Source organism: Bos javanicus, chromosome 17 (genome assembly GCF_032452875.1).
Source record: "Bos javanicus breed banteng chromosome 17, ARS-OSU_banteng_1.0, whole genome shotgun sequence".
NCBI lineage: Eukaryota > Metazoa > Chordata > Mammalia > Artiodactyla > Bovidae > Bos > Bos javanicus.
In genome coordinates, this window is record NC_083884.1 from 23,083,453 (window position 1) to 23,102,329 (window position 18,877).

The window sequence follows — 18,877 nt, forward strand, 5'->3', positions numbered from 1 at the left end:
ATGAAAGTGAAAAGTGAAAGTGAAGTCACTCAGTCGTGTCCAACTCTTAGCGACCCCATGGACTGCAGCCTACCAGGCTCCTCCGTCCATGGGATTTTCCAGGCAGGAGTTCTGGAGTGGGGTGCCATTGCCTTCTCCAGTATACCTGCTAGGAAAATATAAATCTGCATAATCTGTTACTAGCATATTTTCTTATAACTTTACTAAAACCAATTTTTAATATGTACTCTATGATATGTTCAAGAAGCAATTACTCATATTATCATATAAACTTCATAAAGTAGCAGATTACACTGATAGCATAAATTCTGTTATACAAATTAAAGATTGAAGCTTAATTAATTTAAGCTTTAAAAGATACAACAGGGACACGGCCTCCAACTCTGGCAAACAAAGGATTCAATTCCTTTGAATTTTACCTCTAAAATAGTAATTCTGCTCCCCTTCTGTTTTTCTAGGACTTCCCTGGTGGCTCAGATGGTTAAGCGTCTGTCTACAATGCGGGAGACCTGGGTTCGACCCCTGGGTCAGGAAGATTCCCTTGGAGAAGGAAATGGCATTCCACTCCAGTACTATTGCCTGGAAAATCCCACGGACAGAGGAGCCTGGTAGGCTACAGTCCATGGGGTCTCAAAGAGTCAGACACGACTGAGCAACTTCACTTCACTCTGTCTAACATTCTATGAAAAAAATTATCTTTTTAAGTTTAAATGTGTACCTTAGGGTAAATGCATTATTGTAGGCAATCTCAAGGAACATTTTTTCCTTTACTTAAAATTATTTATTAGTTGAAATATGGTTGAGTTATATTAGATTTAGGTATATAGTGTAACAATTCAGTATTTTTGCATATTGTACTCCATTATGAAATATTACAAGATAATGGCTGTAATTCCCTGTGTATACCATATATGTAGTGGTTTATATCTATTAATCCTATGCTTCTAATTTGTCCCTCCTCCCTTCCTTCTCCCTTTTGGTAATATTAACAAATCTGTGTAGCATTTTGGACAATATTTTCTACTAACGTTTCCAAATTTGTACAGATACCAACCACAAAAACAGTTCCAAAAATAATTTTCAAAAAGACAGACATCCTAAATTTGTACAACTTTGAATCACTTCACATTAGGATGTTATGGACGTGGCTGCCCATGTTTAGAAGGGGAACTAGTCCTTTCTGGATTTAAGATGGACAATGCATGTGTGTGTTATCAGATAAAATACGCTCTAGAGCACAGGAGGATTCTGTAGAAGTATAAAGAGGGCCTCGGATATAGTATAACTTACTTTGTTCACATTACTTAGTTAAAATTTTATGGTTCCCAATAGAGCCTATCCTGAATAACCAATGTAGAATAACCACCACAGATATAAAAAAGGAGTCCTATTCCCATTATGTCACAGATATTTGCATATTAAAATCTCCAACTAATGATGCTGTTTTTATTACATGATAAAACACATATTGTAGTTTTAAGTATACTATTTAGATACTTTCCCAAATAATAGAACATTTATTATAATTTTAATGAAGAAAAAGATATATTTAAAAACAATAGAAATTGATGAATGATGCTGCTCAAATTTCAATACTGCATGCACTTTGAAAACATTTTCCATATTTTAAAACTTAACTTTAAATTACCTTTGCAAATGTAATACAACCTTAAGTTATTTTAAAGGTTAATAATGCATGAAGCATAAACTTATCTAAGAATATCGAACATTCAAAACTTTGTAAGAGATGTGTTATCATATCCAAAAATAAAAAATCCTTCAAAAATATAATTTATTAAAAAAATAGTATGTAAAACTGGATCAGTTCAGTTCAGTCACTCAGTCGTGTCGGACTCTTTGCAACCCCATTAACTGTAGCACACCAGGCCTTCCTGTCCATCAAAAAACCCGGAGTTCACTCAAACTCACGTCCATCGAGTCGGTGATGCCATCCAGTTATCTCATTCTATTGTCCCCTTCTCTTCCTGCCCCACTTCCTCCCAGCATCAGAGTCTTTTCTAAAGAGTCAACTCTTCACATGAGATGGCCAAAGTACTGGAGTTTCACTTTAGCATCATTCCTTCCAAAGAACACACAGGACTGATCTCCTTCGGAATGGACTGGTTGGATCTCCTTGCAGTCCAAGGGACTCTCAAGAGTCTTCACCAACACCACAGTTCAAAAGCATCAGTTCTTTGGCTCTCAGCTTTCTTCACAGTCCAACATTTACATCCATACATAACCACTGGAAAAACCATAGCCTTGACGAGATGGACCCTTGTTGGCAAAGTAATGTCTCTGCTTTTGAATATGCTGTCTAGGCTGGTCATAACTTTCCTTCGAAGGAGTAAGTGTCTTTTTAATTTCATGGCTGCAATCACGATCTGCAGTGATTTTCAGTTCAGTTCAGTTCAGTCGCTCAGTCGTGTCCGACTCTTTGCAACCCCATGAATCACAGTACACCAGGCCTCCGTGTCTATCACCAACATCCAGAGTTCACTCAGACTCATGTCCATCAAGTCAGTGATGCCATTCACCCATATCATCCTTTGTCGTCCCCTTCTCCTCATGTCCCCAATCCCTCCCAGCATCAGAGTCTTTTCCAATGAGTCAACTCTTCACATGAGGTGGCCAAAGTACTGGAGTTTCAGCTTTAGCATCAGTCCTTCCAAAGAAATCCCAGGGCTGATCTCCTTCAGAATGGACTGGTTGGATCTCTTTGCAGTCCAAGGGACTCTAAAGAGTCTTCTCCAACAACACAGTTCAAAAGCATCAATTCTTCAGCTCTCAGCCTTTTTCACAGTCCAACATTCACATCCATACATGACCACTGGAAAAACCATAGCCTTGACTAGACGAAACTTGTTGGCAAAGTAATGTCTCTGCTTTTCAATATGCTATCTAGGTTGGTCATACTTACCTTCCAAGGAGTAAGCGTCTTTTAATTTCATGGCTGCAGTCACCATCTGCAGTGATTTTGGAGCCCAGAAAAATAAAGTCTGACACTGTTTCCCTATCTATTTCCCATGAAGTGATGGGACCAGATGCCATGATCTTCGTTTTCTGAATGTTGAGCTTTAAGCCAACTTTTTCACTCTCCTCTTTCACTTTCATCAAGAGGCTTTTTAGTTCCTCTTCACTTTCTGTCAGAAGGCTGGTGTCATCTGCATATCGGAGGTTATTGATATTTCTCCTGGCAATCTTGATTCCAGCTTGTGATTCTTCCAGTGCAGCGTTTCTCATGATGTACTCTGCATATAAGTTAAATAAGCAGGGTGACAATATACAGCCTTGATGTACTCCTTTTCCTATTTGGAACCAGTCTGTTGTTCCATGTCCAGTTCTAACTGTTTCTTCCTCACCGGCATACAAATTTCTCAAGGGGCAGGTCAGGTGGTGTGGTCTTCCCATCTCTTTCAGAATTCTACACAGTTTATTGTGATCCATACAGTCAAAGGCTTTGGCATAGTCATAAAGCAGAAATAGATGTTTTTCTGGAACTCTCTTTCTTTTTTGATGATCCAGCAGATGTTGGCAATTTGATCTCTGGTTTCTGCGTTTTCTAAAACCAGCTTGAACATCCGGAAGTTCATGATTCATATATTGCTGAAGCCCGGTTTGGAGAATTTTGAGCATTATTTTAGTAGCGTGCAAGATAAGTGCATTTGTGCGGTAGTTGGAGCATTCTTTGGCATTACCTTTCTTTGGGATTGGAATGAAAACTGACCCTTTCCAGTCCTGTGGCCACTGGTGAATTTTCCAAACTTGCTGGCATATTGAGTGCAGCACTTTATCAGCATCATCTTCCAGGATTTGAAATAGCTCAACTGGAATTCCATCACCTCCACTAGCTTTGTTCGTAGTGATGCTTTCTAAGGCCCACTTAACTTCACATTCCAGGATGTCTGGCTCTAGGTGAGTGATCACACCATCGTGATTATGTGGGTCGTGTAGATCTCTTTTGTACAGTTCTTCTGTGTATTCTTGCCACCTCTTCTTAATATCTTCTGCTTCTGTTAGGTCCATACCATCTCTGTCCTTTATCGAGCCTATCTTTGTATGAAATGTTCCCTTGGTATCTCTAATTTTCTTGAAGAGATCGCTAGTCTTTCCCATTCTGTTGTTTTCCTCTATTTCTTTGCATTGATCGCTGAGGAAGGCTTTCTAATATCTCCTTGCTATTTTTGGAACTCTGCATTCAGATGCTTATATCTTTCTTTTTTCCTTTGCTTTTCACTTCTCTTCTTTTCACAGCTATTTGTAAGGGGCGGCGGCCGGGAGGATCTACCCCACACCCAAGGTCAAGGGCAGTGGCCGAGAGCAACCCCATGTCCAAGAAGCAGTGGCTGCCCAGGCGCAGGAGGGACGAGAGGAGTTACTCCATGTTCAAAGTCAGGAGGGGCAGCGGTGAGGAGATACCCCTCATCCAAGGTAAGGGGCAGCAGCTGCGCTTTGCTGGAGCAACCGTGAAGAGATACCCCATGTCCCAGGTAAGAGAAACCCAAGTAAGACAGTAGGTGTTGCAAGAGGGCATCAGAGGGCAGACAGACTGAAACCATAATCACAGAAAACTAGTCAATCTAATCACACTAGGACCACAGCCTTGTCTAACTCAATGAAACTAAGCCATGCCCTGTGGGGCCACCCAAGATGGGTGGGTCATGGTGGAGAGGTCTGACAGAATGTGGTCCACCGGAGAAGGGAATGGCAAACCACTTCAGTATTCTTGCCTTGAGAACCCCATGAACAGTATGAAAAGGCAAAATGATAGGATACTGAAAGAGGAACTCCCCAGGTTGGTAGATGCCCAATATGCTACTGGAGATCAGTGGAGAAATAACTCCAGGAAGAATGAAGGGATGGAGCCAAAACTCATATCCCAGTTATGGATATGACTGGTGATAGAAGCAAGGTCTGATACTGTAAAGAGCAATATTGTGTAGGAATCTGGAATGTTAGGTCCATGAATCAAGGCAAATTGGAAGTAGTGAAACAGGAGATGGCAAGAGTGAACGTCGACATTCTAGGAATCAGCGAACTAAAATGGACTGATTTAACTCAGATGACCATTATATCTCCTACTGTGGACAGGAATCCCTTAGAAGAAACGGAGTAACCATCATGGTCAACAAGAGTCCAAAATGCGGTACTTGGATGCAATCTCAAAAATGACAGAATGATCTCTGTTCGTTTCCAAGGCAAACTATTCAATATCACAGTAATCCAAGTCTATGCCCCAACCAGTAACACTGAAGAAGCTGAAGTTGAACGGTTCTATGAAGACCTACAAGACCTTTTAGAACTAACACCCAAAAAGATGTCCTTTTCATTATAGGAGACTGGAATGCAAAAGTAGGAAGTCAAGAAACAGCTGGAGTAACAGGCAAATTTGGCCTTGGAGTATGGAATGAAGCAGGGCAAAGGCTAATAGAGTTTTGCCAAGAGAACGCACTGGTCATAGCAAACATCCTCTTCCAACAACACAAGAGAAGACTCTACACATGGACATCACTAGATGGGCAACACCAAAATCAGATTGATTATGTTCTTTGCAGCCAAAGATGGAGAAGCTCTATACAGTCAACAAAAAGAAGAGCAGGAGCTGACTGTGGCTCAGATCATGAGCTCCTTATTGCCAAATTCAGACTTAAATTGAAGAAAGTAGGGAAAACCACTTGACCATTCAGGTATGACCTAAATAAATCCCTTATAATTATACAGTGGAAGTGTGAAGGAGATTTAAGGGACTCTATCGGATAGATAGAGTGCCTGATGAACTATGGACGGTGGTTCATGACATTTTACAGGAGACAGGGATCAAGATCACCCCCATGGAAAAGAAATGCAGAAAAGCAAAATGGCTGTCTGGGGAGGGCTTACAAATAAAACTGGATAGAATATCATATATACAATTAATATTTTATAATATTTGATGCTATGTGTCAGTTACTATAAAATTTTTTCTTAGATGTTAATTGAAATCATCATAAGAACTCTGAGGGGAAGGAATTATTATACCCATTTTACAAGAAAGTAACCGATACTCCATGAGACTTGGAAACTTTTCCATGTCACCCAAGATACAAAAGATTATATGTACAAATAAAAAACCTTTAAAAATGCAAATGTATTTCAAAGATATCAGAGAATCTGGGAGCTATCACAATAAAATATAAAGTACTAAATTATATAAATGGAATATAATACATACAAGTATATAGTTAGAAGAGCAGCAGCTTATGTTGTAGATTCAAAAACATCTTTCTTCTGATCTCCGTTTCATCTCATACTAATTATATCTTAATGTGATGGACTTCTGGATGATTTTCATTATCCTTTTGTATGCCCTTAGAGTATTTTTTTCACCAATTTTTTTTTGTTCATTTGTTTGTTGGAATTTTTCTTTATTTTATTTTTTCAGACTTTGCAATGAGCATGTGTTACTATATGTGATCATTAAAATAAGCATGCTTAAAAAATGTCATATGCATCATGATTTACTTGTCTCTGTAATTCATCATAACTGTCGGACTTGGATTACTATTAATTTTAGAATCACTTTTTAGCCTCCGAATTGAAAACAAACAAACAAACAAAAACAAACCCTTAAGTGTGCCATGCTCTGAATACAATTAAGTGAATGCTGGTTAGAAAATCATGATCACATATGGGACCAAATAGCTGAATTTCAGTGAACTATTTTCATTAACTTTCAGGCTGTAACTATGGCATTGGCTAGCTATGCCATGTGATTCCATTGCAAATATGTCTGAAGGAAGAGACCTTGATGCCTCAGTCCTCAGAAAACACTTCTAAAAAGCCTACTCAAAGCTTTAGCCCTTATCTGTAAGTTAATAGTAACATATCATTCTGAAAAGGACAAGATTAGCTATCATTTTGATCAATTTCAAAATTTATTTAAAAACTAACTGTTGTACATTAAAAAAATAAATATTTGGATTCTCAAGAGATACCACACTTTACATCATCATCATCATTGTTGTTATTAGTTACTGTAGATGAAACCAGTGAAATATAAAAGAGAAAATATCCAGAATCCTCAGTGGAGAGTCTTTCAGCCAAGAGCAAGTAAGAACATCTGCCAGTTTCACAATATTATTTCACAACAATTTCAAGGTAGGTACAAATTCAGGCATAGGGACATGAAAATGTTGGTAAATATCTTGAGTTTTGCCTTGTTTTTAGTAGTTATCTTGTTCCAGATTGTGTGTCCTCCCTTCCTTAGGGATCTGCCTTAGCCTTGCTCTTGTCCCATGCACAGTAGGGGCAGCGAAGTAAAAAGCTGAAGCTATTATACAATGTGTACTATAATGTGAGTCTTGTGTGAAGAGGCAAAGGGACCCAAAGGAGTTACACCTTAACAATCAAACAAAAGTCCTCTTGTATTTAAGATTCCCAAGAGGTTTCCTAACTCTTGATTTTCCCAAAGATTGCTAGTTTTTCTCTTCTGTTGATTCTGAGCTAAATGTGCCATTCTTTTTCCTACCAGGTTAGTCTGTGTCTATTGCTTGCAAATACATTTTCTGAACTAATTCATTTTCCACCATCCATACATACAAACAAACTCTCACACACACAAACTGAACAGGATTTTCTCTGGGCAACATGAAGTATTAAAAAGCATTATTTAAAATCATGGTATATAGTATAGATTAAAACAATCATGTTGCCATGTGATATAGTAGAGATTGAGTTAGACATCTAGTAGAAAATCTATTAGTATGTAGGTCTCAAAGAGACAAAGAGTACCACAGACTGATATTTTGAACTCTGTCAAATTTTAGCTATTGTGCATTGTTATTTCTGGCCAGTTAGCTCGTATTTCTATAAAATCTTTATTTTTGAAAAATGCCAATTACATGATTAAACTTCTGAATGTAATAAAATGTAGACAAAATACACAATAAGTTTTTGGACACCTTGATCTCTCAGCAATTCAGAGGCTTTCTTTGTTTTTAGATTTTCTCTGACAAACTTCCTTTGACTATTGGCTTTTAAGAACATTGTCTTGAGTGAACACGCTGCAGTACCAGATATTTCAACATAAATCCCTTACAATAATATCTACAATAATTATGTTTTTAGTCCTCTGCAAGCAAATGAGGCTTTAATGCTTACAAAAGAAGTCAAGATTTTATTACTGAGCCATTTTCAACTCATTTGGATCTCACCTGTGATAGTAAAAGACTTTTTAAATAAAAATTATTGCTATATTCCTTATTCAGTATAGAATTCTAACTTAAAAAGAGATTTCTCTTGAATTATTCTGATACAAATGGAAGGCTTATAGTCTAAATTTCAAATAAAAAACATATCTATATTCAATTCGTGATTTACGTAAGTTTGATTTTGTGAAGTTTATTAAATAGAATTCAGTATTTTTTTTTTCTTTTCTTTTTTTTTTTTTTTATTCTTCCAATTTTATTTTATTTTTAAACTTTACATAATTGTATTAGTTTTGCCAAATATCAAAATGAATCCGCCACAGGTATACATGTGTTCCCCATCCCGAACCCTCCTCCCTCCTCCCTCCCCATACCATCCCTCTGGGCCGTCCCAGTGCACCAGCCCCAAGCATCCAGCATCATGCAACGAACCTGGACTGGCAACTCGTTTCCTACAAAATTCAATAATTAAAAAAAATAAAAAATTGTTTTCACTTATCCTTATTCAATAAATCACAAATAGTACAATCATTTTATCAGCAATATTATATACATGCTAAAATGTATTACTAAATTGCAAGCTTATTAAATAACATGCTTTAATTATCTAAGCACATATATATCAGAAAATATGGTGATAACATTACTAATTCATAATTCCTACCTATGAAATGATTGCTTCCTATTGAAGAGGTACTCCATGTAAGCATGAAAATTCATAGCTTTCTGGATATTTGCTAATTTTGTTTTTTCTTAGAAGTGTTTTTTAATAAAACATCTTAGTTAAAATGAGATATTTTCTTAAATATTTTAAATAAATACTGACTATAAAAATTAGCCATTCATATTTTAAACTTTTTGAATAGTATTAACAACATGAAAACACTTGATCAATTAATTAAAATATTTAAGAAAAATTAAGTACTAAAACAGTTCTTTCAAGGAAGATGGTATCAAGAAAGCATATATATGGAATTAGACTGTGTCTGTTTATTTTTTAAGCAAGTTGGTATAAGCAACTTGTGTGTGTGTGTGTGTGTGTGTGTGTGTGTGTGTGTGTGTGTATGGACGGGGTACTGAAATAGTATATGAAAAAATGTATTGCCCTTAAGAAAGTAAATATTAACATGATTGACAAGGCAAGAATGCATCCTATGCCTCATAGTGAAAGTGAAGTGAAGTCACTCAGTCGTGTCCGGCTTTTTGGGACCCCATGGACTGTAGCCCACCAGGCTCCTCCATCCATGGGATTTTCTAGGCAAGAGTACTGGAGTGGGATGCCATTTCCTTCTCCAGGGGATCTTCCCGACCCGGGGATGGACCCCGGGTCTCCCTCATTGTGGGCAGATGCTTTACTGTCTGAGCTACCGTAGTGGCACGTGCTAATATATCACAGAATATACTATTTTACAAAAGTTATCTCAGAAACAAACAAATTTGTCAGTCCTTGATTCATGATGTAGCGTTGTCATAGTTCTGTGCATAGCCATGTTATATCCTATCTTTTAAATCTGATTAATGTATTCATTCATTTGTAATAATGTAATGAATACCTCTGAACTCAGGATTCAAACAAAAGCTGCTATTATTACCAGTCGCTTGTGTTAACCTGTGCTTTCCCCCTAAATTCCACCTACCTAATGGGATTTAACTTCTGTCCTGAATTATCTTAGTATTTGTTTCCCTTATTTATGTGTAATATTTGAGTATCTATCATCTATTTACTTACCATCTGATTAAAGATTATATTATTTAGTTTTGCTAGCAATTGGACAGTATTCAAATAATTTCATATTTTGTGGAATCATTTGTGATTTACTTTTTGTATTCAACCTTATATTACAAAGTTAAATCTATCTAATTTTATTTTATTGTGATAAGAATACTTGAAATCTACCCTCCTAACAGGTTTTTAAGTATGCAACACATTATTATTGACTATAAGTAGAATATTATACATCAGATTTCCAGAACTTATTGTCTTACTCAACCGATTTGTATATTTTACATGCTGTTAGCTTATAACATCATTGCTATACATGGTTTGCTGGGTGAATATACTACCACATATTTGTTTATTCTCATGTCAGTTATACTTTGTTTGGTTTCCATTTTTTCAGTTACAAATTTTGTTGACAAAAGCGCATTCACAAAGATCATAATGCATGCATGTGCAGTTATGTCTCTAGGTAATCTGTAAGTAGAAACTGTTGAGTCACGTGGCAGGAAATATTTCAATGGTATGATGACAATGACACATTGCCTTCCATAATGGTTATAGAAAGAGATCTCATTGATTCACATTCTAACACTGAGTATTTTCAGATTATTGAATTTTGACAAATGTAATGGATATAAGAAGTTTTATTGTTGTAGATCCATTGTCCTTATTATGAAAATATGAGGGTAGAATACTTGATGCTTTTTTTTCTTTCTTGTGATGACAGTTCATGTTTTTGTCCATTGTTCTATTAGTATGAAAAGAGTCTGATATTCTTGATATGAATTATTTGTAGGTTATATATTTGAAAAATGTTCGTGAGTAGTTTATACTTTGGTGTGACAATATATTTTATAAATACATAACAGAAGCACTAATAATGAAAATTAGATAAACTGATTGCATGAGAATGAGAAATTCTGTTTACTAAATCACTTACAATAAGTAAAATGTAAAAATGAAAAATAAGCTACAAACTAGGAGATGATATTTTCCAGATATGCAATTAACAAAGCATGTATATTAAGACTATTAGAAAGACTCCCTGAAGTATCTTTAATGGGGGTTGGGAAAGTTAAGTGTAAGAGCCTTTAGGTAAATTAAAGAAAGTTAAATGGAAGAAAAACAGAACTGATGTGACACATTAAAATTCTTTACAACAGATTGAATTAATGATACACTTATGGGATATAAGGCTCACATTATTACTATTGTGTATGGGAAGTAAAAACAAAGAAAGGGTGGAGTGGATGCCTGTTGATGGAATTTACAGATAATGCAATGAAAGGAAGGGAAGATGGTTTTAGAGAGGAGAATAGGTTTAATTTTAGATTCAATGATTTTTCTACAGACTATAGGGCAATTTAGTGAACATGCTGGATCATATTTTGATAAGATGGAATTTACTATTGATATGTGGGCTGCTATATAGGTATAAGTAAATTTATGGTAGCTGTATAGATTGCCAAGGGTAACTAAAGTGAATGTTTATGATAAGAGCAGAAGGACAGACAAACAAATGTGGATAAGGACACTGAGAAACAAAAAATATTTCTCAGCTGACAAATGAAATGATAGTGGAACTCGTGGAAATAGTTGGAGAGAAAGCAGGGAAAATATTAGAAAAGTCAAAGGGATAATATAAAAGAAAGCTGTGTCCCAGTCATGTCCCATTCTTTGCAACCCCATGGAGTGTAGCCCGCCAGGCTCTTTTGTCCATGCAATTTTCCAGGCAAGAGTACTGGAGTGGGTTGCCATCCCCTCATTAGCAAATAATCAGCAGGATCACCAGTGTGAAAACTTGGGTTTTTTTTCACGTGGGTGTTTTTACACTAGTTTAGCCATGGATAGGGAGTTTGTACCCTTGATAAAACCACCTGCAGTTTCAGTTGATTAAGGGTATATTCATGCTTGGAGGTAAAAAGAGCATAATCATTTCACCTTTTTAAGTCGTTAAAATAGTAAATGTGCAAAATATATTAAGCCTTTTATCAGAGAAATGTGAAAAAATACAGTTCTCCTACTTTCAATTTTTCCTGAATTTATTTCATATAAATTATTAATTCTAATTCTGTAAAGGTATTTTAATATAGGTAAGCATGATGATGGTGATTTCAAAAGCACATAACATTATTTTAATAATACATCATATGCATAAATAACTAATGCCGTGTAAATATCTTAGCTGAATCATTTTCTCTGCTTGCTTAGAACTCTTTATGTAGTTAGGTAGCAAACAGAAAGAATAGACAATCTATTATTTAAGAAACTGAAATCCCAGCATTTTGAGATTCTCATTTAAATTCATAGAAAAAAATAACAGCTATTTATAGTTTCAGATAGAAGAAGTAATAACTTCAAAGGTTTAGCCAAATTTGTTTGGATTATTCTGCAACCCTATTTTATTACTTGAGAATGAATATAGAATAATGATATTGAGATTTGTTTATTCATTCAGCAAATATTTACTAAGCACCCACTTGTGTTCTGAGTACTATTCTAGTTCCAGGGATAAAATTCTGAACAGAGAAAAGAATCTTTCATGGAGTTTATAATCCAGTATTGGATATAGATAAGAAAGAAGCACACACACACACATATTCACACTCACATCCACACACGTACATGTGCCCATAGACTTACTTACATATATGCAGTTATATATTCCATAAAGGAAAATAAGACAAAGGGATAATGAATGATGTGACCTTGTGGTATTACAGAGATTGCTTTTGTGAAGATATGGCATTTGAGTAGAATACTGGGGGAGTGAAGCAGCAAGGACCTTGGAGAAGAATTTATGAAGGAGTAGGAAAAGAACTTCAAAAGTTCCAGGGAGGAATGGCAATAGAGAATAAACATTGAATTATTTAGGATAGGGATAAGATAATTGCAGTAATATATAAACTTGAATAAGTGAGAGAGGATAAATATTAACTAGTACAGAGTTGGAGACATTAGTTTTAGGATAAAACAGCAAATTCACCTATATAATAAGAGGGAATGCAAAATATATGAATAAAGTTATAGGTAGATTAAAATTAATGTATTTTAGATTGTATTTTTATTTGTTCGTCATTCACTAAGTCATATCTGACTCTGCAACCCCATGATTTATAGCACACTGGGCTTCCCTATCTCCTGGAGTTTGCTTAAACTCATATCCATTGAGTTAGTGATGACATCCAATCATCTCATCCTCTATCTTCCCGACCTTTTCCTCCTGCTTCAGTCTTTCCTAGCATCAGGGTCTTTTCCAATGAGTTGGCTCTTCACAGCAGGTGGCCAAAGTATTGGAGCTTCAGCTTCAGCATCAGTCATTCCAATGAATATTCAGAGATGATTTCCTTTAGGATTGACTGATTTGACTCTCAAGAGTCTTCTCCAGCACCACAGTCTGAAAGCATCAATTCTTCAGCACTCAGCCTTCTTTATAGTCCAGCTCTCACATCTCTACATGACTGCTGGAGAAACCATAGATTTGACTATCCAGATGTTTGTCGGCAAAGTGATGTTTCTGCTTTTTAGTACACTGTCTAGGTTAGTCATAGCTTTCCCTCCAAGGAGCAAGTGTCTTTTAATTTAATGGCTGCAGATACTGTCCACAGTGATTTTGAAGCCCAAGAAAATAAAATCTGTCACTTTTTCCACTTCTCCCCCATTTATTTGCCATGAAATGATGGGACTGGATGTCATGATCTTAGTTCTTTGAATGTTGAGTTTTAGCCAGCCTTTTCACTCTCCTCTTTCACCTTTATCAAGAGGCTCCTTACTTCCTCCTCTCTTCACTTTCTTCCATTAGAGTGGTATCATCTGCACACCTGAGATTGTTGATATTTCCCAGGCAAACTTAATTCCAGCTTGTGATTCATCTAGCCCCACATTTTGCATGATGTACTCTGCCAGTTAGCAGAGTGGCAGTATACAGCCTTGACGTACCCCTTTCCCAATTTTAAACCAGTCCATTGTTCCATGTCTGGTTCTAACTATTGCTTCTTGTCCAGGTTTCCCAGGAGGCAGGTAAGATGATCTGGTATTCCCATCTCTTTTATAATATTCCACAGTTTGTTGTTATCCACACAGTCAAAGGCTTTAACATAGTCAGTGAAGCAGATGTTTTTTGGAATTCTCTTTGCTTTTTGTATGATAAAGCAGATGTTGGCAATTTGATCTCTGGTTCTTCTGCCTTTTCTAAATCTAGCTTGTACATCTGGAAGTTCTTGGTTCCTGTACTGTTGAAGCCTGACTTGAAGGAATTTTAGTATTACCTTGCTAGTATGTGAAATGAGTGCAACTATAACGTAGTTTGAACATTGTTTGACATTGTTCTTCTTTGGAATTGGAATGACACCTCACTTTTTCCAATCCTGTGGCCATTGGTGAATTTTCCAAATTTGCTGGCATATTGAGTGCAGCACTTTAATGGTATAATCACTTAGGATTTGAAATAGCTCAGTTGGAATTCCATCTCCTCCACTAGCTTTTTTCATAATAATGCTTCTTAAGGCCCACTTGACTTCATACTCAAAGATGTCTGGCTCTAGGTGAGGGACCACGCCGTCATGGTTATCTGTTTTAAGTTAAAGTTTTTAAAGGTATATGAATAAATTAAAACTGTGGGAATTGGTGATATCAGGTTCAAAAGAGAAGGAAAGTTGTGGAACAGTCATTTCAGAATGGGAGAGTAAGTTAACAAGGAAACCTAGACAGTATAGATGGCCCACCTTCGTATTGTGATCTTTAGTTTCAACTAATACTTGGTGTTCCACCCATATTTAACCATGTTAGGCCAAAAATAGAATAGGAACAAAATTGAATCTAAGTAATGTTCAAATTTATTAAGAACACTGAGTGAAGGAAGGAGGGAAAAGGAGTCAAGAATGCTCCAAGTGAATAGTTATAGAGGTAGACAGTATATCTTGGTTGTACAGAGAGAAGTGAGTTATAGGGAGACAAGGGAAAGAGAAAAATGGTAACATCAAAAGATTTCTGGTCCATTAGTAACAACCATGTCTAGAGTATAAAATTCCCAGTTTTATTGAGGAAGTACAGAAGAAAATAGTTCAGGGAACTGGGAGGCCAAAATATTGAATACGATTTTGCATGAGCAGGATAGTAAAGTCACTTTTATTGTTAGGATGTTGGCAAATGTTGATTTTAGTTACTATAGTAGTTGCTATAGTTTGAATGATTTTGTCCTCTAAAGTTTATACATTAAAATTCTAAGTCCCAAAGGTGCTGGTATTAGTATCCAAAAACAGGGGTTTTGGGTAAATGATTTTATCCTGAGAGTAGAGCCCTCATGCAGAGAAGGCAATGGCACCCCACTCCAGTACCCTTGCCTGGAAAATCCCATGGACGGAGGAGCCTGGTAGGCTGCAGTCCATGGGGTTGCTAAGAGTCGGACACGACTGAGGGACTTCACTTTCACTTTTCACTTTCCTGCATTGGAGAAGGAAATGGCAACCCACTCCACTGTTCTTGCCTGGAGAATCCCAGGGACGGGGGAGCCTGGTGGGCTGCCGTCTATGGGGTCGCACAGAGTCGGACACAACTGAAGCGACTTAGCAGCAGCAGCAGCAGCAGAGCCCTCATGAATGGGATTAGTGCTTTAAGTCTCATTATAAAAAAGATTTTACTGAGCTCCTTAGTCTATTCCTCCAAAAGAGGATACAGTGAGAAGCCTGTCACGCGGAAGAGAGCCTGACTGAACCATGTTAACATCAAGATCCTGAACTTCCTGTCTCTGGAACTGTGAGAAATAAATATCTGTTGTTTGTAAACCACCCAGTCTGTGGTATTTTGTTGCGGAAGCTTGAATTGCAGTTGGGACCAGGCAGCAGAAGTAGAAAGAAAGACAAACAAATAAGAGCAGAAACTTGCAGCTAATGGCAAATGCCCTGGGGATTGGTAGATAGCTGGTGCTGGTGCTAAGTCACTTCAGTCATGTCTGACTCTGTGTGACCCCATAGACGGCAGCCTACCAGGCTCCCCAGTCCCTGGGATTCTCCAGGCAAGAACACTGGAGTGGCCAGGCAAGAACACTGGAGTGGGTTGCCTTTTCCTTCTCCAATGCGTGAAAGTGAAAAGTGAAAGTGAAGTCGCTCAGTCCTGTCCGACTCTCTGTGACCCCATGGACTGCAGCCTACCAGGCTCCTCTGCCCGTGGGATTTTCTAGGCAAGAGTACTGGAATGGGGTGCCATTGCCTTCTCCAGATAGCTGATAAGTGTAGCTAAATCCCATGCATAGTTCAGTGGCATGTCTTTCAGTGGAACTGGATTTTTTTTTTTTTTTTGGATGGAGGAGGGAAGAAAAGATGGAACCAGCTATTATGAGCAATGAGGATATCTATCTTTATCCCAGGCCTTAATTTATCTATAGGGAAATAAGAAGAGTTAATTCCAAAGGGGATTTCAGGGCAAGTCATATACTCAGGAGAGGCAACCTCCCTAAGACTGAGAAAGTAAAGGAAACAGTAAGAGAAGTAGAAGGTGATTTTGTTAATGACAAACTGCAAATTACAAAGTGCACACATGAAACATTTGGGGCTGACAACTTGGATGATGACACATGCAGACTTGTGGGATAATATGATTGGCTGGTTACAGTCCATGGGGTTGCAGAGAGTTGGACATGACTGAATGACTAAGCACAGCATATGATTATAGATAGCCCTCACTTGAGAGGTTTGGACTTAGGATGGTGAAAATGGAAAATGGAGTGGGAACTGAGAAGGAATTGCCACTGCAGCCTCTGTGGAGTTTGCTGATAAAAATTCTGAGCGTGCCTTCTTTTGGGGCACATGAAGCCTGAGCAGTGATAAGACAGGTGGAGTCTATTGCAGAGATGTCCAGAGGCCTTGCTGTGGAAATAGTGTTCATAACATCTTGCCGAACCACCATCTCCTTCTAGTGTTGAAGAAAATTTCCCAAATTTTAAATCCAATAGCTTCCACCTCCTACCCTTAAGCTTTTTTTCTGGGACAGTCTTGAATGTTGTCTCAACTGCATCTTTACCCTGGCTTCCTAGCATGATTATGAAAAAAGAAGATTAATTTTGATAACCAATCAATGTTAATTTCATTTCAGATCACCCTGTTGCATGTCACCTTGTTGCATGTTGTATGTCCTTTGTCCATGCAGTAACTAGTTTATAACTGTGTTTTAATAAACGTTTATTGAATTTATTGAATTATTTTCCCTAATCATTTAATAATTGTACAGTAAGCCAAAGTATCTCAGTTGTGAACATGAATAATAAAATGGGCTACATGGTAGCCAAGGGAATTAAAATATGTGATGTGGAAAGTCATTGCCAAGACAGAAAGACTATCACATGTCAAAAATATAGATTTTTTTCTCATGTAGGGAAATAGTAATATCAGGTTGGAAGTAGCAGCTTTATGCTCCTTTGGGTATAATACACATTCTCTAAAGAATTTGGAGTTGTCTTTAGAGACATCTTCAAGGTTTTTCTTCTTCCCCAAGGTGTAAGACTTATGCAGTATTTGGTATTAGAATACATTTTATAATTGAATGTATTTTAATGAAGCTTCAATTGCATATTAGAAAATAATAAAGAACAGCCCCCACAAATGCTAATTATCCTTAGTTGTGTTCTTCCCAAGGGCTCTGAAGATTTCAATCTAGTTTTAATAAGTAGTTTGTTCTTACTCAAGTATCATATAAATTAGATTTAAGTAGATATGGTGCATATTTTTCATTCATAGCATTTGAGACTTGCAGCTATTTTTTTGAACTCACATACTTATTTTATAAGCAGTTTAAAATTTAAAATAACACCCAAATACTTTAATCAACAAAAATGCTTTTCACCTATACACTCACACACATATATAGCTTAGAATAGTAATTTAAAGTGTCCTATTCCACACAAACTCTACAGGTATGCATTTTCTTTCTGAAAATTAATTGGCAGTCTATAAAATATTAGCTGAAAGATTGAAGGCCTAAGAAAACTGGAGATCAAGAATCTTAGCTGTTGTTATATTGAGTTTATATTTAGCCAGTAGGCTTTGGCACAGCTATGCCAATTGATACATTACTGAAATATTTTGGTGAAGAAGGGAAATAGTCACTGGCTGAGTCTTCAAATCCCCCATGTGTGAATCCTTCTGGAGATTGTGTCCCCCCTTCCCATTTAAAACTGATTTGAGCTACATATGTTTATATATATAGATATGTGTGATTCTATTTCACTTGTTTTGAATTCTATTGTGTACATTTCTCTGCTGTTGCACACCTGTGAACATTTCCAAGTGTTTACTTTTAGGAGTAAGAATTCAGTGGTACAGCAATCAGAGCAGAAAAAGAAATAAAAGGAATCCAAATTGGAAAAGAAGAAGTAAAACTCTCACTATTTGCAGATGACATGATCCTCTACATAGAAAACCCTAAAGAGTCCACCAGAAAATTACTAGAAATAATCAATGACTACAGTAAAGTTGCAGGATATAAAATCAATACACAGAAATCCCTTGCATTCCTATATACTAATAATGAGAAAACAGAAAGAGAAATTAAGGAAACAATTCCATTCACCATTGCAACGGAAAGAATAAAATACTTAGGAATATATCTACCTAAAGAAACTAAAGACCTATATATAGAAAACTATAAAACACTGGTAAAAGAAATCAAAGAGGACACTAATAGATGGAGAAATATACCATGTTCATGGATTGGAAGAATCAATATAGTGAAAATGAGTATACTACCCAAAGCAATTTATAGATTCAACGCAATCCCTATCAAGCTACCAACAGTATTCTTCACAGAGCTAGAACAAATAATTTCACAATTTGTATGGAAATACAAAAAACCTTGAATAGCCAAAGCGATCTTGAGAAAGAAGAATGGAACTGGAGGAATCAACTTACCTGACTTCAGGCTCTACTACAAAGCCACAGTTATCAAGACAGTATGGTACTGGCACAAAGACAGAAATATT